At 41.2% G+C, this 20,199-nt stretch overlaps 1 protein-coding gene and 1 long non-coding RNA gene across 14 annotated transcripts in view; both read left to right on the top strand.

The window, feature by feature from the left end:
• AUTS2 (activator of transcription and developmental regulator AUTS2) overlaps positions 1-20,199 on the top strand; it is a 1,102,353-nt gene that overhangs the window by 124,225 nt on the left and 957,929 nt on the right. The window lies entirely within an intron of this gene.
• On the top strand, positions 9,292-19,936 carry LOC117667460 (uncharacterized). The gene is made up of 3 exons (XR_004592047.2): positions 9,292-9,539; positions 18,335-18,472; positions 19,689-19,936. It is a non-coding gene; the product is annotated as an uncharacterized LOC117667460 (long non-coding RNA).

The following is a 20,199-nucleotide window of genomic DNA, read 5'->3' on the forward strand; positions in this document are numbered from 1 at the left end:
AGTAGTAAAAAAAATTGGATTTCACCACTGCTGGGAAGTATATAACAAGACCAGCTTAAGTTTTCATTTAACTTCTTAATTGACAGACAAAGCTACAGCTGACTGGAATGAATTACGGTCAGGATTATGAATGGACTGAGGAAGACACTATGTAACGTGCCAAAACCATGAACTGAAATAAATAAATTCTGGGTAAAGGAAAAGATACCGCTTGTTAAACTGTAGGACAGGTAGGAAACGACCAGGTTGAGAGTGAAGGCAGGGTCAAACGCATCATCAGTTTGGAGTCTGCGCCCCTGTAAAAGATCTAAGTCCAGTCCAGATCTAAGTCCACCAATAAGAACCTTGGTGGCGCAGCAGACTAAAGTGATGTTAAGTAGCACCAGCTGCCTGCAATTACTGCAAGTTCAAATCTCACCAGGCTCAAGGTTGACTCAGCCTTCCATCCTTTCGAGGTAGGTAAAATGTGGGGGCAATAAGCTGACTTTGTATAGAAAAGAACACTGCTTGGGGGGGGGCGAAAGTCCTCCTAAGCAGGTATATACAAAAGTATGAAGGCTATTGCTTAACGCATTGTAAGCTGCCCTGAATCTCCGGAGAAAGGGCGGCATATAAATCGAATCAATCAATCAATCAATCAATAGTCCCCCTTGTAGTCCTTTGACTCTTATCTGGTGCCAATTTGATTCGGCTGTTAGTAGATCAGATTCTTGTGTATAGAAAGCATGAAATAAACTTGTGGTACTTTCAAACTCTATCTTGGTTCCTGGCTTCTTGCACCTGACATAAACTCTTAGATGAAGAACTCTACTTCCAGGTAGTCCTCGACTTACAACCATTAGTTTAGCAACTGTTTGAAGTTACAACACCACCACAAACAGAATTCAGGTGATTGGTAACAAGTATGTTTTTGCAACCATTGCAGTATCCTGGGATCATGTGATCACTGTTTGCCACCTTCCCAATGACTTACAACCAGCAAAATCCATGGTATTGTGACCGAGGCCCAAGTAGTGATTACCAAACACAACTCAGTTCTGAACAAACTTACTTTATTAAAACAGCTGAAAATTAATTCATTCTCAGCTCAGTCCAAAATAACCTTATCACCAACCTTTGATGTCTTTGGCAACCTGCCAAAGGCTTTTCTTGGCAAAACCCCCACAAAGTTCAAGAGACGCTGACAAGTAACACTGGAATCAATGTTGCTTTTCTACAAAGAACCTAATGGCTCGTTGGTGCTCTTTTAAGCCTTATGGGAGTGGCCAATCATCTTTTGTCCTTACTTCTGAGTCGTCCTTTTTGCTTCAGCTGCTCTTGCCTTCTGGCAACTCTTTGCATGCTCCTCCTCTTCCTCTGCCTCTCTGCTGTCCACCTCTGGAGGCTCCGGAGTCCGTACATCGCTCCCAGATGGCCCTGCCCCATCTCTGCCTCCGATGCAGAGCCCTCGTCCAGGCCTTTCCCTGACTCCAGGACTGGCCCATTATCCTCCCCAGCCTCCTCACTGTCCGACTCCGCTGCCAGGTCTGCAGGCTGCTGGTGGACCACAACACATGGGGCAAAACCAGATTCACTTAACAAACAAGTGTTTCATTTAACAACTGCGGTGGTTCACCTGAGTGTGGGGGAAAAAGGTTGTAAAATTGGGTAGGACACACTTAACAATCACCTTGCTTAGCAACCGAAAATTTGGTTCCAATTGTGGTCAGAAGTCAAGGACTACCTGTATATATGGCTTCCTAACTCTGCAGTGAGTCTTTATCTAACCTTTTTTGTTCCTGCTAGGGAAAGCAGAGCCAATGGGAAGTGTAATTATCGTATTTGGCTTGCAGCACAGTCCCTTCACATGGAGGCTGGTCCCTGATCAAAGTTGAAGCCCAACGAAGTGGTCCATTCCCACTTCAAAGGGCGCTTGCTTGAAATACCTGTCAAAACGAGTCACCATCCCATTGCCGTGCTAATGGAAACATTTGAAGCGATATTAAATTATACGCCTGCCTGATTTCCCATATCTCATTCCCAAAACGTTATTTTATACCTCTCTCATCTTTTCCTCAGCTCTAAATGGCATATGGAGAGAACGACTGTGAGGCAAGCCATAATTAGTTAGTTAAACTCTATCACTTTGGAAAACAATGCGACACATTTTTTTTTTTTTTGCTCAATATTTTCCTGCTTGCTCTTTTTTCTCTTCTGACAGTAATTAGTACTCGATAACTATAAGAAGAAGGAGAAACCCTGATTATTTTTTCCTCCTATAAATCATTGCTCACTTGCTGGCACTGATGGGGGAAAGAGGCACCAAAGTGAGTTAAGCTTCTTGTGTCATATTTTTTTTCTAAAGCCTCCTCCTCCTCCTCCTAATTCTCCTCCTCTCCTCTCCTCCGTCTTCTAATTCTCCTTCTTCCTCTCCCCTCCTCTCCTCTCCTTTTGCCTCCTCCTCCTCCTCCTCCTCCTCCTCCTACTTCTCCTCTCATCTCATCTCCTCTCCTCCTCTCCTCTCCTCCTTTTAATTCTCCTTCTTCCTCTCCCCTCCTCTCCTCTCGCCTCCTCCTCCTCTTCTTCTTCCTCCTCCTTCTAATTCTCCTTCTTCCTCTCCTCCCCTTTCGCCGCCTTCTCCTCCTCTTCCTAATTCTCCTCCTCTCCTCTGCTTTCCTCCTCCTTCTAATTCTCCTTCTTCCTCTCCCCTCGTCTCCTCTCCCCTCCTCCTCCTCTTCTTCCTCCTCAAAATAACTCTGAAGTAATCATTTGGAGATTGCTCTAGGGACATTTTACAGCAGAATCATGAATAAAACAAAGAAACAAATAGCTTGCAAAGGGCTTTTGAAATGCAGTCAAAAAGTTAGCAATACCGAATGCTCTCATGCTTTATCATGAGAGCTTAATACTATTGATATCCAAGGAGCACAGCCTTCTTGTTCTGCCCTCTGATGCTTTGGAGAATAAATTGACTCCCGTGACAGTCCTCTACTGACAAGAGTTCATTTAGTGACCATTTGAAGTTAAACAGCACTGAAAAAGTGACGTATGCCCATTTTTCACACTTATGACCATTACAACATACCTATGGTCATGTTTGCATTTGGATGCTTGACAATTGACTCTATTGACTTTGCTTGTCAGAAGGTCGCAAAAGTGGATCACATGACCCAGGACACTGCAGCCGTCCAAAATATGAACATAGCATCTGAATTTTGATCATGCTGCAATGGCCGTGTGAAAAATAGCAGTAGCAATAGCACTTAGATTTATATACCGCTTCACAGTGCTTTACAGCCCTCTCTAAGCAGTTTCCAGAGTCAGCCTATTGCCCCCAACAATCTGGGTCCTCATTTTACTGACCTCAGAAGGATGGAAGGCTGAGTCAACCTTGAGCCTGGTGAGATTTGGAACTGCCAAATTGCAGTCAGCTGGCAGTCATCAGAAGTAGCCTGCGGTACTGCACTCTAACCACTGCGCCACTGCAGCTCATAAATGGTTGTAAGTCACTTTTTCAGTGCCATTGTAACTTTGAACAGTCACTAAATGAACTGTTGTAAGTCGAGGACTGCTTGTATTTATATTGTTTGCAGTTATCTGGTCATTAGCTCTCTTTCTGAGAGTCATTGAGGCTACTTTGGGGTTTAATCTATAGCCTCAGAGTCACCTGAATGAGAATAGAAATGGGGATGGAGCCTTTTTGGAACTGCTGAAAGGATTCGATTGTAAACAGGAAATAGGTAGTGTCATAACCCTCCCCCTCTGTTTTTTTAGAATATATTGGAATGGAATGGAATGGAATGGAATGGAATGGAATGGAATGGAATGGAATGGAATAGAATAGAATAGAATAGAATAGAATAGAATAGAATAGAATAGAATAGAATAGAATAGAATAGAATTCTTTATTGGCCAAGTGTGATTGGACACACAAAGAATTTGTCTTGGTGCATACACTCTCGGTGTACATTTAAAAAAAGATACATTCGTCAAGAATCATAAGGTACAACACTTAATGATAGTCATAGGGAAACAGTCAATATAAATCTTAAGGATACCAGCAAGAAGGTTACAGTCATACAGTCATAAGTGGGAGGAGATGGGATAGGAACGATGAGAAGATTAATAGTAGTGCAGACTTAGTAACTAATTTGACAGTGTTGAGGGAATTATTTGTTTAGCAGAGTGATGGCATTTGGGGAAAAAAACTGTCCTTGTGTCTAGTTGTTCTGGTGTGCAGTGCTCTATAGAATCGTTTTGAGCGTAGGAATTGAAACAGTTTATGTCCAGGATGTGAGGGCTTTCTCTCCCCTCCTTTCCTTTTTAAATGGCTGCCTGAAAAGTTTAGAGATTCTCCTTGGAAAGGTGAAAATAGAAGTATAGCTGAATGGTTATTAACTAATAAAGCCAGAAGGGATATCTAATATGAAAATGACTTTACCATCATTTCTGATATTAACGGTAATTGGACTCTATTCAACCATCCATTTTTCATGGTTCATCTTGAGTTGATTTACTGCAACCAAGTTAAAAATAGCATTCTTTTTATAACTATATGATTATGGATACCGGATCGCTGCATATTGCTGTCAAGATCTGATTATTTCATAATAAACCATACAAAAAAAATGACCTGTTCAATTCATCATGGACAAAATAGGAAACAAATAGGGTTGAATGCACATTGTGAACTGAGGATTATCTCATAAAGGGGGGGGGGGACAGCCGAATGATTTCCCTACATTTTACCTGAGAGACAACTTGATAAAAGGGCCTTCAGGCTGATACATTCAGATACTTGACAGGTTGAGATTTAGGGAGTGAATCTGTTTACTTCTGCTTCAGAGGGTAGGTCTGAAGCAATATTTCCACCTTGCAAGCGAATGACATTTCAATGAGATGAACTTCCTTGTTGTAGGAGTTGTTGTTTGGCGCTGGAACAGACTACTTTAGAAGATGATGGGCTAAATCAGCAACCTGATGTTTTCCAGGTACTTTGGTGATTCAGTTCCCAAATCTGTTACCATATATAGGCTGGCTGGGAAGTGAAATCTGAACATTTGGTAGTGTTTGGTTGGCCTATTCTGTTCCTGGAAGTGAGAGTATCAGTTTTCCAGCATTGGAGCAAGACCATGAACTATATGCAGTGATGGGATTCAAGTAATTTAACAACTGGTTCTCTGCCCTAATGATTTCTTCCAACAACCAGTTTGCCAAACGGCCCAGAAAGTTAACAACTGGTTCTCCCGAAGTGGTGCAAACCAGCTGAATCCCACCACTGACTATATGGCCTCAGTGTTCCTTTCCAATTTTAGGATTTTAGGAAATAGCTCAATGAACACTAATTCCCACTAATTCCTGTCTTAGGCCTAAATATATTTACCCATGCTGTAGGCTGTATTGCTACTATCCTTCTCTCATCAGGAAATCTGTTGTCTTAATTGCTAAATCCTAAAGTTCAACACTGCTTTATATAGGTGCTGCTTCGAATTCCTAAAGAAAAGGTGTCATATAAATGTAATAATATAGAATGGAGCTTCTCACTTCAAGACTTCCCAAGTAATTCAGCAACACATATTTGCCTTTATTCCATTCCTAGTGTTGTGGCCCGCCAGCAGATCTGGCAACAGATTCGGACAGTGAGGAGGTTGGGGAGGAACATGGGCCAGTCCTGGAGTGTGGGGAAGGCTCTGATGAGGGCTCTGCATCGGAGGCAGAGCCATATGCCAGTTATCAGCTGCTTTCAGAGTCAGACATCAGTGAGGCAAACGAACAGCTGGAGCCTGTTCCCAGTATGCGCATGCACAGAGTTGCCAGACGAAGGGAACAGCTAAAGAACAAGGGTTGACTTGGGAGTAAGGCCACAGGTAGACAATGAATGGCCCCTCCCAGAGGAAATAAAAGAGGAGCGAAAGGGGAGTGGAGTTTGCAGGAGACAATTAGTTCATTACTGCATTCTTGCCAAGTATTGCCGAGTCTGGAAGATATTGGCCTGGCTACTCTCCAAGCCTGATAAAGGTCGGTAATTGTGAACTATTGTGACAGACTCTGGGAGAGGAAAGACTTTGCTGGAGAGGAATTCACTGTAAATTAAATAAAAGGGGTTTATTGGGACGAGGACTTGGCTTCATGGTGCTGGGGAAGCCTAGATCAAAACACCTATTCTAAATTTGATCTGAAGTTGTCAGAGGGTTAAAAATCATTCATATTATCCCATTGGCCACTTTACCTAAAAATTACCAAATATAGATGCTGGAAGCAAACGGGTTTGGCTAAAGGACAGGAAGAACAGACATAAAATATCTCATTCCTACAGGAAGGCTTGCTTCACTTCCTCCATCAAGTTATTTAAGGTTGGCTGAAGTTGCATGTGTCTTTGGCACTGGCCTTGCTGCAATTTTTTAAAGCGTCCACTTAAGTGGAAAACCTGTTCCTGCTTGCTGGATGCTTTAAGAGTCTGCTAGAGAGCGTGAGAGAGATGGCAACACCATGTATCACTCTTGGGACTTCAATACAGCATCCAAGATCATGCAAAGAGCAGAAAACAGCCTGCTCGTTTTGACAGAGTCAAATGAAACAGTAAAGGAGAGGGAAACCTTTTTGTGTGTGTGTGTGTTTGAATCAATTTGCGATCTTCTGTGGGAGTTTAAACAAGCTTGCAAAGGAAGAATCAGGGCTCCACTGTTTACAAAGTTACTATGGCCAGAAGCTGTATATCTTACCTATTGCAATGGTGAATTCCTACTGATGTTGCCAAGACTGAACTTTGAGAGATTAAAGCCAGAATGCCTGCAGACTATCCAAGAGAATTCTCAGAAGACCTGAGATATGGTGGTGGTGGTTGTTAGTTGCAAAGTTGTGTCCAACCCATCGCGACCCCATGGACAACGTTCCTTCCTATCCTATACCATCCTCTGGAGTCCATTTAAGCTCGTGCCTACTGCTTCAGTGACTCCATCCAGCCACCTCGTTCTCTGTCGTCCCATTCTTCCTTTGCCCTCAATCTTTCCCAGCATTAGGCTCTTCTCCAGTGAGTCCTTCCTTCTCATTAGGTGGCCAAAGTATTTGAGTTTCATCTTCAGGATCTGGCCTTCTAAAGAGCAGTCAGGGTTGATCTCCTCTAGGACTGACTGGTTTGATCGCTTTGCAGTCCAAGGGACTCGCAGGGGTCTTCTCCAGCACCAGAGTTCGAAGGCCTCGATTCTTTGGCGCTCAGCCTTTCTTATGGTCCAACTTTCACAGCCATATATTGCAACTGGGAACACCATAGCCTTGATTATGGGCACTATGGACACTTGGAATATCGCATTCAGTTTTGGTCGGCCTGATGTAAAAAAGATGTTGAAACTCTAGAAAGAGTGCAGAGAAGAGCAACAAAGATGATGAGGGGACTGGAGGCTAAAACATATGAAGAACGGTTGCAGGAACTGGGTATGTCTAGTTTAATGAAGAGAAGGACTAGGGGAGATATGTTAGCAGTGTTCCAATATCTCAGGGGTTGCCACAAAGAAGAGGGAGTCAAACTATTCTCCAAAGCACCTGAGGGCAGGACAAAAAGCAATGGGTGGAAATTAATCAAGGAGAGAAGCAATTTAGAACTAAGGAGAAATTTCCTGACAGTTAGAACAATTAATAAGTGGAACAACTTGCCTCCAGAAGTTGTGAATGCTCCAACACTGGAAGTTTTTAAGAAGATGTTGGATAACCATTTGTCTGAAGTGGTGTAGGGTTTCCTGCCTGTGCAGGGGGTTGGACTAGAAGACCTCCAAGGTCCCTTCCAACTCTGTTATTCTATTCTATTCTATACTTTTGTTGGCAAGGTGATGTCTCTTCTTTTTAGTAAGCTGTCTAGATTTGTCATAGCTTTCCTCCCCAGGAGCAAGTGTGAGATATGGTAGACAAGGAGAACTGCAAAGGCAGACTAGCATGGACCGTTGAGGACCCAATGGGTGACTCCTCCTCCTTTTTGTAATTTATATTCAGAAAGGTACTCTGGAATTTGTGTGTTTCCTCTTGTTGACCAAGCTAGAAATAGTTGCAGATACCCCTCACGTAATGATGATGATTGATAACTCTGTTGCTAAATGATATGGTCATAAAGTGCAACTTATTATGGCAGTCCCAGTTGTAGTATTTTTAGGTGAAACCCATGTGATTGCAGTATCCTGGGGTCATGTGACTGTCACTTTCCCATCGACTTCATTTGTTGGAAGCTGAAGGTGATGGTCCCCTATGATGATCAGGTGACTGCAGAATGCTTCAACGTTGTCATTGCGAGCTGGTTGCCACGTGCCCAAATCACAATCATCATGGGGAGAAGCTCACAGCTGTGACTACGAGGACCCAATATAAGTCCCTCTTGTTCAGTGCCATCCTAACTTTGAAGGGCCACTGAAGGAATGGTCATTCAATGAGGACTACCTCTAATTAATATGCTGATTAATATTATTAGAAGGAAGGTTAAAAGTACAACTCAAGAATTCTAAGTAGTACTTTGCTTTCAACAGAGAAAAGATATAGTTGTTCAGCAAGGGTTTTCTCATGTTGTTCAAGGTGCAAAAAGCAAGAACTTGTCTCTTTTGTGAGAGGTTGTAATTGTGCATTGTTTTGGTAACTACTATTCCTTTTATCATAGGAGAAATAGTACACAAAGACATGCACAATTACTGATTGCTTGCAGATATTTCATTGCCCAACTAGGTAATACCATAATCGATTCTTAATTCTTTTAATTGGGAGCACAGAGGCTTGTGTAATTAGGACACTGGTTGGAGGTTAGTAAGCCCACTTTTGAGACCTCAGTGCTGTGGTGGTGAGCTCCTGTCCTTTGCTCCAGCTCCTGTGGGGGACATGAAAGGAGCCTCCAACTGGGCGTCCCCGGGGCAATAGTGATGTCACTGGGTAGTCTTTTAACCCAGAAACATTCTGGTACTTGACATGAGCACCATATGAATTATTTTAATAAGAGACATAGTAAGAAATTGCTCCCATCTTTTAGCATGCTGCCTTATCATTCCTGAGAGGATGAAGTTCACTGAAATTAAGATAATTCCTGGTCTGCTCTGTTTTTAAAAAGTTTTGATGAATGACTCTATCAACAGGTGTCCTCCAACAGGATTGGAGGACAGCTGCCTTTAATCACAGCCATTGACCACACTGATCAACAGAGGCATCCACAGGACTGGAAGAGTTCATCAAAATGGTGAAATCAGTGTGGCAGAGAATTGCTGAAATCTCCACCCCTTTCTGTATGTGTCATAATGGATGCAGCTAAGGGGTGGAGCTTATATCACAATAGCACCATTCTGCTTTCATCTTTGGCTTCCTTGATCTTCCCTGTGGACACCTTTGCTAATTGGACCTTATTTAGAGCAGGGGTCTCCAACTTTGGCAACTTTAAGACTTGTGGACTTCAATTCCCATAATTCTGGGAGTTGAAGTCCACAAGTCTTAAAGTTGCCAAGGTTGATTTAGAGGACATTCCTTCTCTATGGCTTATGGCTTATGGCAAAGTAGGGTCAGAATTTTGAGCTCCATGTTAACTTCTCAAGACCTTCAAGGTAAGTCAGATCAAAAAAAAATTCAGGATTCCAGAATTATTGCTTAATTGTTGTAGGTTTAATAACTGAATCTTGATGGTGTCCCATCTTATTCCATTAAATCAAGGTCAGCTATTCTGAATTTCTTTCTCTTGCATCTTCTGACTCTAGGCTGTATTCATTTCTTCTCCGAGTTCTTCTTTAACAGCTTGTTCATACTTTCCTCTAAACTAGCTTAAAATACATCCATCTGGAGAAGTTTTCCATCCAGATAGGCCTTCAAGGACAGCCAAAAGAGTGCCTGTTGGATTTCTGCCTTAGAAGATGATAAGACCCAGAATCAGAGCAAGATGGCCTTCAGTCATTAAGTGTTGTCAGGGCTTTTAGAATTGCAGGTGGATTCCTACGCTACCATGATCAGCAAATAACAGAATGACAGAGTTGGAAGGGACCTTGGAGGTCTTCTTGTCCAACCCCCTGCTCAGGCAGGAAACCCTATACCATTTCAGACAAGTGGTTGTCCAATCTCTTCTTCAAAACCTCCAGTGTTGGAGCACCCACAACTTCTGGAGGCAAGTTGTTCCACTGATTAAATGTTCTCTTTAAGTTCTAGGTTGTTCTCTCTTGGATTAGTTTCCATCCATTGCTTTTTGTCCCATCTTCAGGTACTTTGGAGAATAGCTTGACCCCCTCTTCTTTGTGGCAGCCCCTGAGATATTGGAACACTGCTATCATGTCACCCCTGGTCTTTCTTTTCACAAGACTAGACATACCCAATTCCTGCAACCATTCTTCATATGTTTTAGCCTCCAGTCTCCTAATTATTTTTAGTCCCCTAATCAAATAATGAATCTATCTTGAAGATTGTCAGGAAAAATACTTTTAAAAATGGTGCATTTTATTTCCCCCAGTGGATAGCTAATGAAAAACAGAGCTGACAGCTTGGCCTGCCAACATTCTGCAAACAATGCATTCTTTGCTGAACTGGGGCATAAAAACTCATTTTCTTTCTTCTGCCATGTCCTTAAAACTGGGGTCTGGCATCCTGAGTCTCAACCTGAAAAGAACCATATGACTGGGATTGAAAGGCCGGTAGTAAAAATGGCGGGAGGCTCCGCCCACCTACCCAGGCATCATAAGGTAGATCTGCGCATGCGCAGAAACTTCCTGTGCACTCACGTTCTGAACCGGTAGTAAAGGTAAGTAGAACCAACCCCTGAACAACAGGTATAATTTTAGCAGTGGCAGCCTCTAAGCTCTTCTGTTTTGTTTCCTGCTAAGCTGTGGACATTACATCTGTGAGGATCGTTGTAGCTTAAAAGCCACTTTGAAAGGTTCATCTTTTGGGGGGAAAAATGAGGTATCTATTTCACGACAGAAAAATAAAATAGATTCTGAAAAAAGTAAAACAGAATCTCATGGAGCACAATATTTTTTTTCCATAATAGTCAAAACTCTGGAGGCCAGCCAGAGGTGGTATTTGCCAGTTCTCCAAACTACTCAAAATTTCCGCTACCGGTTCTCCAGAACCTGTCAGAAACTGCTGGATTTCACCCCTGCCTTGAATAGTTTCCATCCATTACTTCTTGTCCTGCTCTTGGGTGCTTTGGAGAATAAGTTGACCCCATCATCTCTATGACATCCCCTCAAGTATGCAAGGGTGCTATCATGTCACCCCTAGTCTTTCTCTTCATTAGACTAGATCAGCTGTACAAGAGCTAAAGAAATTATTAAAAGTAAAATGTCAACATCTAACTTTCAGTTGAGACCCAAAATAGTCCAGTTTGGGAAAAAAAACCCACTAGTTTACATTACATCCATACTTAGAAAAAGTTGAAGAAAAAATATCCATTTGGAGAGCAGTAATAACATTTGGTTCTTTTGCATTAAAAACACAAATCATAATGTTCCAAGGAAATAATAAAAAATAAAATAGAAATAAAATAGTATCACTAGGGCTAGGCCCCTAGTCATCTGTAGTTGTTGATAATATCTATCAGTTTTTAAATCCTAAACTTTATATATGTACATTGAAATCTAGTCTAAGCCATGCCAAAAATATGCATAGCGTTACCCTTTAAGAGCTCAACTCTGCGAAACGATTGAGATGAATGTTATATTTAATATGTTAGGATTCCCTCTGTGTCTATCCATTATCTATTCTGCTAGTGTTTATATATCATTGTCCTAACTACAAAGACTCCTTACAGATTTGAACATAAAGATCATAATGAAGCACGTTTAGAAGGTTAAGTCACAAACCTAGATTAGAGAGCCTATCCAAAACATTTTCAAAGGGATCAAACTGTTAACAAGGAAAGATAAAGATAAAATTCCTTTATCTTCCAAAAAAGCCTTGTATCTAAATTACAACTGTTAGCGATTAGTCATCAGAAAGCTCCATAGGTGCTATTGATGATATCCAAATATCTGTTTCTTCCACTAATTGCATTACCAGCCCTTTTTCTGGATAGATAGCACTTAATACTGATTGGCAGAACTATGTTTTGCAATAATCTCCTATCAGCTCTTTGAGGTATCCCAAGTCTGAGTGGCGTAGGAGGCTAATGCTTCCTAAGGCAGCATTTAACATCTAGCTGCCTGCAATTACTGCGAGTTCAATTCTCACCAGGCTCAAGGTCGACTCAGCCTTCCATCCTTTCTAAGGTGGGTAAATTGAGGACTCAGTTGTGGGGGCAATAAGCTGACTTTGTATAAATATACAAAAGTATGAAGGCTATTGCTTAATGCATTGTAAGCTGCCCTGAGTCTCCGGAGAAGGGCGGCATATAAATCATTTTTTTTAAAAAAAAGTCATCAGAAAACAGCACAAGAAATACAGACAGATAGTCCTCATTTAGTGACTACTGTTGGAACTGGCAATTTGGTTGTTAAGTGAAGTGGTTGCTAAGCGGAATCATGACTGCAGTTAGGATTTTACTTCAGGTTTCCTTTGCTTTACAGGCCTGTGAAGGTTGTAAACACAAGGATTGGTTGCAAAGTTACTTTTTCTTCACCGTTGTAACTGTGAATGGTCAGTAAGCAAGGTAGCCGCTTAATAGTACTACTGATATTAGAACTCTTATTATATTGATATAAACTATAGTAAAATAGAAAATTTTTAAAGCTTGACAACTTTTATCCTTGGCTCCCTCTTGCGCCAAAGATTGTCAAGATGAATGAGCAATGCTGAATTTCTTTCTCATAACTTCCTGCTTTTCTTGGCTAAATTCCTATTTTCCAAATGGTTGCCACATATTTTCTTCAAGGCCATCTCTGTACTCACCTATATCTCATAGTAACTAGTGGGTTTTTTTAAAAAAAAAGGGGGGGGAGTGGTTAGAAAAGTTTCTAAGCTGTATAAAATTAGCCAGATAATTTCTTTCACATTCCATTCTCTTTGCAAAACATATTCATATTTTTCTAGCTGCTTTGACTGCTTTGAGAGAGAGAGAGAGAGGGAGGGAGGGAGGGAGGGAGAAGGAGTATATATATGTGTGTGTGTGTGTGTGTGTGTGTTTGTGTTTGTGTGTGTGTGTTTTCGTAGATTTTCATGGCTACAATCCTATATAATGGTATGTGGGAATGGCATTTTGGTGTAGTGGTTCAAACATGAGGCTAGAAACCAAGAGAGTGTGAGTTCTAGTCTTGCCTTAGGCATGAATGCTGGCTGGGTGACTTTGGGCCAATCACCAGGAGACTGTGAATTCTAGTTCTACCTTAGACATGAAAACCGGCTTGATTTGGGCCAATCGCCAGGAAACTGGGTTCTAGTCCAGATTTAAGCACGAAAGACAGTTGGGTGACTTTGGGCCAGTCACACTCTCACAGCCCAACACACTTCACAGTTGTTTTTGTGGGGAAAATAGGAGGAGGACAAGAGTAATAAGTATGTTCATCACCTTGAGTTATTTATAGAAATTATAAAGGCTGGCTAAAATAAAAAAATAAATAAATAAACAAAACAAAACAATCTTGAAGAACAGTGAGCAGAGATGCCACCTAAGAGCGGATCAGATAACAGGAGATTTTTAACAGTAACAGAGTTGGAAGGAACCTTGGAGGTCATCTAGTCCAACCCCCTGCTCACTCAGGGGGACCTATACTAGGGATTCGAACTGCCAACCTTTCTGATCTACAAGCTCAGCGTCTTAGCCACTGAGCCACCTAGCCAGCCTGCAGTTGTTTAATGGTCAGAGAAAGAAACTTAGACAGGACCCACCTTAATGGATCAGGCTGTGGAAAGTGACAATGGGAGATTTGGAATTGCAGACTCGCAATGTTCGGTTAATGTAGTCTTACAATACAGCAGAATTAGCTCATCAGGTCATGTTTCCCACCTGGTTTACCTGGGAGGGTTGACACATCCTATTCAAGCTGGCACTTTAAGAAAGGAACAGGCTGAGAATGATTGCTCCTTGCTCTCACTCAGTCTCAGATGCAGAGGTAAATGTGAAGGCCAGGTGCCTCGTAGCTGAAGAGCTTCTATATGCTTTTGCTCAACTGTCAGAAGATTGTTTGTTGCTGTTCTTACCATCTGCTCTCGATGCAATGTTCACTTCGTTTCACTGCCTTTTCATAACGGGAGGGTTTGTTGCCAGTGACTGGCAATTATATCTGATATGAATCTTTTTTGGTAGCTGATAAGGTATTGAACTGGCTTGAATGATACCTCTGCTGGTCTAGAAAGCAGGAGACTAGATAAGATAAGATAAGATAATTTTATTTCTATACCGCCCCTCTCCCGAAGGACTCGGGGCAGTGCACAGCCAAGTAAAAACACAATACAAACATCATAATTAAATTTAAAAATTATTAAAATTCTTACATTTGCAGCTGAAATTCGTTAAAAGCCCAAAAATTTAAAAACTCCAAATTTAAAACTCCGTTAACAAAGATAGCCCTGCCTGTCAGAAGAGCAGGGTCTTGAGGGCACAGCGAAAAACTCGGAGGTCAGAGATTCTGCGTATTTCCGGGGGCAGTTTGTTCCAAAGGGCAGGGGCTCCCACAGAGAAGGCTCCCCCCCTGGGTGTCGCCAGCCGACATAATTTGGCCGACGGCACCCTGAGGAGTCCCTCTCTGTGGGAGCGAACTGGTCGGTGGGAGGCTATTGGTGGCAGAAGACGGTCTCGTAGGTACCCACTAGGAGTGCTAGTGCTTCCCTTGGGCCTATTTTATTTATATTGACAGTTTCCCTATGACTATCATTAAGTGTTGTACCTTATGATTCTTGACGAATGTATCTTTTCTTTTATGTACACTGAGAGCGTAAGCACCAAGACAAATTCCTTGTGTGTCCAATCACACTTGGCCAATAAAGAATTCTATTCTATTCTATCAGTTGGTTGAGTGACTTTAATCCGGTCATTCTCTCTCTGCCCAGCCCACCTCATAAAGTTATTGTTCTCGGTGGGAAAAATAGGAGGTAGGAATATACTAAGTTCTCACTTAGCAGCTGGGACCAGCAGTTCCATTGCTAAGTGACGTGGCTGTTAAGTGAAATATGTGCTGTCCGTTCTGTTGTGGCTGTTAAGAAAATTGCCCACGGTTGTTAAGTGTGTCACATGACTTCAACTCCTGACTTTCTGCCGGCTTCCCCATTGACTGTGCCTATTGAAAGCTGGCTGAGAAGGTTGCAAATTAAAGTAAACTCATTCCAGTTGCAAGCCCTCAAATCGTGATCATGTGAACGGAGGTAGACTTTGTGAGAGCCGCCACTTTGAGGACTGATGGTAAGCTTGCTTTTTCAATGCCGTCCTGAGTTTTAAATGTAGTAATGTAGTGCTATTCTCAGTAATTAATTTAAGATTGAAACTTTTATTATATAACAAATATTTTGATGTGAGTCACAGCAGGATTTTTTTCAATGTTATAGTCAACTTTGGAGGAAAATGCCAAATGATTTTTATGCTTGTATTATTGATAGCCTAAATTGTAATTAATAGCGATAAAATAGTTTTCTCTCTGCTCTAAGTTATCTAAATAATAAAATGTCAATAATCTTCAATGATATTATACTGTAAAAGTTTTACCATATTGAATCATTTACCATATTGAATCTTTGAATCATTTATAATAATTCAGTAAAAAGGGGGAAAGAACTTCTCTTTGCAAAATAGAGTAAAGGAACTTAAACTTTCCTCTCAGTTAAGTTCAGTTCTTTGTGATGACGTCACACGATTTAGTTTTCTTGGCAATTATATAGAAGTGGTTTGCCAGTCCACCCTCCCCCAATTTCTAGGGTATCCTACAGAACTGAATTTTCTTAGTGGTCCCTTATCCTGATAGTGTAAACAGGCCGGATTTATTTTAGCTATTTTGGGAAGCCGAAGTTGGTCAGGAATAATAACAGAGGTAAAAAATTGGGGGCGGATGGGTGAAACTCAATTAAGGGATCTGCATCCATACTGCCTAGCAACCAGATGGAGCAAAGGGAATTTTTGTTTCTGTCTAGGATTTTCTGCTTAAAAAGTTGTAGTTTCTGTTTGTTTTTGGTTTTTTTTTGTTTTTGCTGTTATTCCCTGAGAGAGGTCTTATTAAAAGCTGTTTCTGTTCCTTTGGATCTTGTCAGGTCTGTTTTATTTCTCAGTACAGTAAAGTTTGCCAAGTTTTGTACCTTATTGAGTTCAGTCTCTTCCACTGAGATGTTTTGATAATAACTAGAACTTTAGAAATGTGTTTAGCATTGCAGCCAAATCTCTAGCAATGTATTTTAGTGTAATTTGGGCCTATGAATATGAGAGAGGGAATAGTATTCATTTTTTTTCTATACAGTGTGTCTATGTAGACATGTTTTGAAACCAACCTTCCTTCCTTCCTTCCTTCCTTCCTTCCTTCCTTCCTTCCTTCCTTCCTTCCTTCCTTTTCCCCTTCCCCTTCCCCATCCCGTGCTTCCCCCTTCCTTCCTTCCTTCCTTCCTTCCTTCCTTCCTTCCTTCCTTCCTTCCTTCCTTCCTAAATTGTATGAGGTCTATAACCGAGAAGTTATAAGTTATGTACCTCTGAAAGCTACTGCCAATGACAGGAAGTCCTTGGTGTATGACCATAATTGAGCCCAAAATTTCTGTTGCTAAGTGAAACAATTGTTAGGTGAGTTTTGCCCCATTTTACGACCTTTCTTCTTGTTAAATGAAATGTTGCAGTTATTAAGTTAGTAACATGGTTGTTGTTAAGTGAATCTGGCACCATTGACTGTTTTTCTGAAAGTAACACTGGGACACTGCAAGTGTCATAAATATGAACAGGTTGCCAAGTGTCTGAATTTTGATCACGTGACCATTGGGATGCGGCAACAGTTGTAAGTGTGAAAAATGGTCACTAAATGAATGGTTATAAGTCTAGGACTACCTGAATAATCAGCCTCTCCTATAGAATAACAGCCCATTACCCAGTTACTCCTTTCCCATCTCACCAGCATACCATATAAGGATACAGATTAACAGATTAACAGAGTTGGAAGCAGGGGTGAAATGCTCCCGGTTTGGACCGGATCGCCCGATCCGGTAGCGATGGAGGTGGGTGGTTCGGAGAACCGGTAGCAAAAATCCCTGCCCCCCCCATGCCCAGCTGAGCTGCACAATCATCAGAGGCTTTTTTTTTACTTTTAAAAGCATTTTTTCTACAACCTCTTCGGCCGAAAAAATGCTTTTAAAAGTAAAAAAAAAAAGCCTCTGATGTTCGTGCGGCTCAGCTGGGATCGTCAGAGGCATTTAAAAGAAAAAAACCCTTTTTTTCTTTTAAATGCCTCTGATGATCCCAGTTGAGTTGCCTGATCAGCAGAGGCTTTTTAAAAAAGCCTCTGCCAATCAGGCAACTCAGCTGGGATCGTCAGAGCCTTTTGAAAGCATTTTTTTACAACCTCTTTACTGAAGAGGTTGTAGAAAAAATGGTTTTAAAAGTAAAAAAAAAATGGCCACGCCCACCCAGTCACATTACCACCACCACCGCACCAAGCCACGCCCACAGAACTGGTAGTAACAAATTTTAGATTTCACCACTGGTTGGAAGGGACCTTGTAGGTCATCTAGTGTCCAAACCCCCACCCAAACAGGAGACCCTACACCATTTCTGACAAATGGCAGTCCAGTCTCTTCTTGAAAGTTTCAAGTGATGAAGCTCCCACAACTTCCAAAGGCAACTTCTGTTCCACTGGTTGACTGTTCTCACTGTCAGAAAATTTCTCCTTATTTCCAGGTTAAACTTCTCCTTGTTCAGTTTCCATCCATTATTCCTTGTCTAGTGTTCAGGTGCTTTGGAAAATAACTTGACCCCCTCCTCTCTGTGGCAGCCCCTCAAATATTGGAAGACTGCTATCATGTCTCCCCTGGTCCTTCTCTTCACTAGACTAGCTATGTCCAGTTCCTGCAACCGTTCTTCATATGTTTTAGCCTCCAGTCCCCTAATCATCTTGGTTGCTCTTTTCTGCACTCTTTGTAGAGTCTCAACATCTTTTTTATAGTGTGGTGACCAAAACTGGATGCAGTACTCTAGGTGTGGTTTACTAAGGCTTTATAGAGTGGTATTAGTACCTCACTTAAACGTCCTTCTTTACCAGACCTCTAACTTTTCTGAGATTATATTTATCTAAACAGAGGTTATCGTTGGAATATAAATCTTATCTCTCTTCCTGGGTAAGCTATCTTCAAGGCCTGTGAACAGTGAAGCATAAGAAGGCCAATAAAATCTTAAAATAAAACATGGTTTCAGAATCTTAATAAAACATTTTTAAGCGTGTTTTATTTAGTCTTCTGTTTAAATGTTGTAATACTATAATTTATAAAACATTGTAATGCAAGATAGTGTCTTTTGCCCTCCCAGTCGTGACTCAGTTTCTAGTGCGGTCCCTGATCATGAGTTTTGCAAGAATTAAAATGGTCTTCAATGTGAGGAGAATAACTAGGCCTAGATCTCTGCAGCCAGTCAGCAAGGATGGATGAATGGATCAATTGATTTATGGTATTTCTACTTCAATGACTTCACGTGGACCGCAAGCAGTTTATAAAATCATAAAACCAACCATTAATACTGATGTCATAATATTTGTTTTCTTGGTACCATACTGTAATTTACGAAGGGTGGGACATATGCTACTCATTTGCAACGAAAGCTCTCATAAATCCCCTAAAAATAAATAAGAACAAATTGGAACCACAAAGATGTCCCCCTTATAACTTCCTAGCTACTTGGAGGGAAACTTGAAAAGTTAAGGAGAGTCCCTTTTTCTTTTTAAAAAAATTTTTTTTTAATAGAGAAGGTAAAAAATGTGAAGAGGAAACCTGAATTTTTCTAATTTTTTTTTTCTTCCTGGGCTTTTCACTTTCTACATTGTCTCATTTTTTTTCTTTTATGATTCCATTTTTCATATTTTTTTATGTTTCTCCCCAGAGGTGGGTTTCTGCAGGTTCTGACCAGTTCTGGAGAACCGGTAGTGGAAATTTTGAGTAGTTCGGAGAACCGGTAGTAAAAATTCTGACTGGCCCTGCCCCCATCTATTCTCAGCCTCCCAATTCCCAACTGATCAGGAGGAAATGGGGATTTTGCAGTAACCTTCCCCTGGAGTGGGGAGGGAATGGAGATTTTACAGTATCCTTCCCTTGGAGTGGGGTGGGAATGGATATTTTACAGTATCCTTCCCCTGCCATGCCCACCTAGCCACGCCCACCATGCCATGCCACACCCACCAAGCCATACCCACAGAACCAGTACTGAAATTTTTGAAACCCACCACTGCTGGATACCATTACAATTTTAGCACCAGGGAATTGGAGACGATTATCATTGTTCAAAAACAGGGAAGTCAACTTGGATTAAAATAAACAGCAGCTCTGGCATGGGTTTTTGAGCCTAAACTAGTTTTTCTATAAAGGAGCATGAAGGATACCGAAGCCAGGTGATTTATTATTCAGGTATTCATTCAATTAAACTCTCCAGAGATCACCTCCAATTCCCAGCACCACGAAGTAAATTGTCATTCTTGCGGGACGGAGAAAAATTGATCATTCCTACGATTGCTTTTTGACCTCTTCATGTAAAAGCTCTTGCTTAAAGTTGCTTTAAATTCTTTGCAAACCTTACGGTGGGTAACTTCTCTGGGAAATCAGACCACGGAAAAGGTTTTTCTTGGTGAGTTTGCGGTCTGATTTTTCTGCTTTTTTTCTCTCCTCTTTCTTAGGAGAAGAGACAATGGGGATATCTACCGTGAACCCAACTGCATGGGGGCCAGCCAGCTCCATCCAAATCAAAGTTCATTCAGAACAGTGGGAACTAAACAGTTAAAAGTCAATCACCTAGTCTTATTTATTGGAAAGGCACTGATTTCAAGGGCAGGAGAGGGAGACAGCAAAGAAAAAGGGAGAAAAATGAATGAAGACAGGAAAATATTAACAAGCAATATGTATATAAAATACCATTTGCTCAAAATGCTTAACTGGATTATTTCATTATCCTACCTACTATTTTATTTTATTTATTTATTTTATTTATTTTGTCAAGGATATGTAAGATAACAGGTAAAAGTATAAACATAATTTGAATACATGAAAAGAGTAAGTAAAAAGGAATATTAGGACAGGGATGGTCGGCACGCTGGTGCACTTATGCACCCCCATTACAGACCTCTTAGGAATGGGGTGAGGTCAACAGTAGACAGTTTAAAGTTAAAGTTTTGGGGGTTTCAGGAAAAA

The sequence above is a fragment of the Pantherophis guttatus genome, chromosome 1, assembly GCF_059756535.1.
Source record: "Pantherophis guttatus breed Tessera chromosome 1, ASM5975653v1, whole genome shotgun sequence".
Classification (NCBI taxonomy): domain Eukaryota; kingdom Metazoa; phylum Chordata; class Lepidosauria; order Squamata; family Colubridae; genus Pantherophis; species Pantherophis guttatus.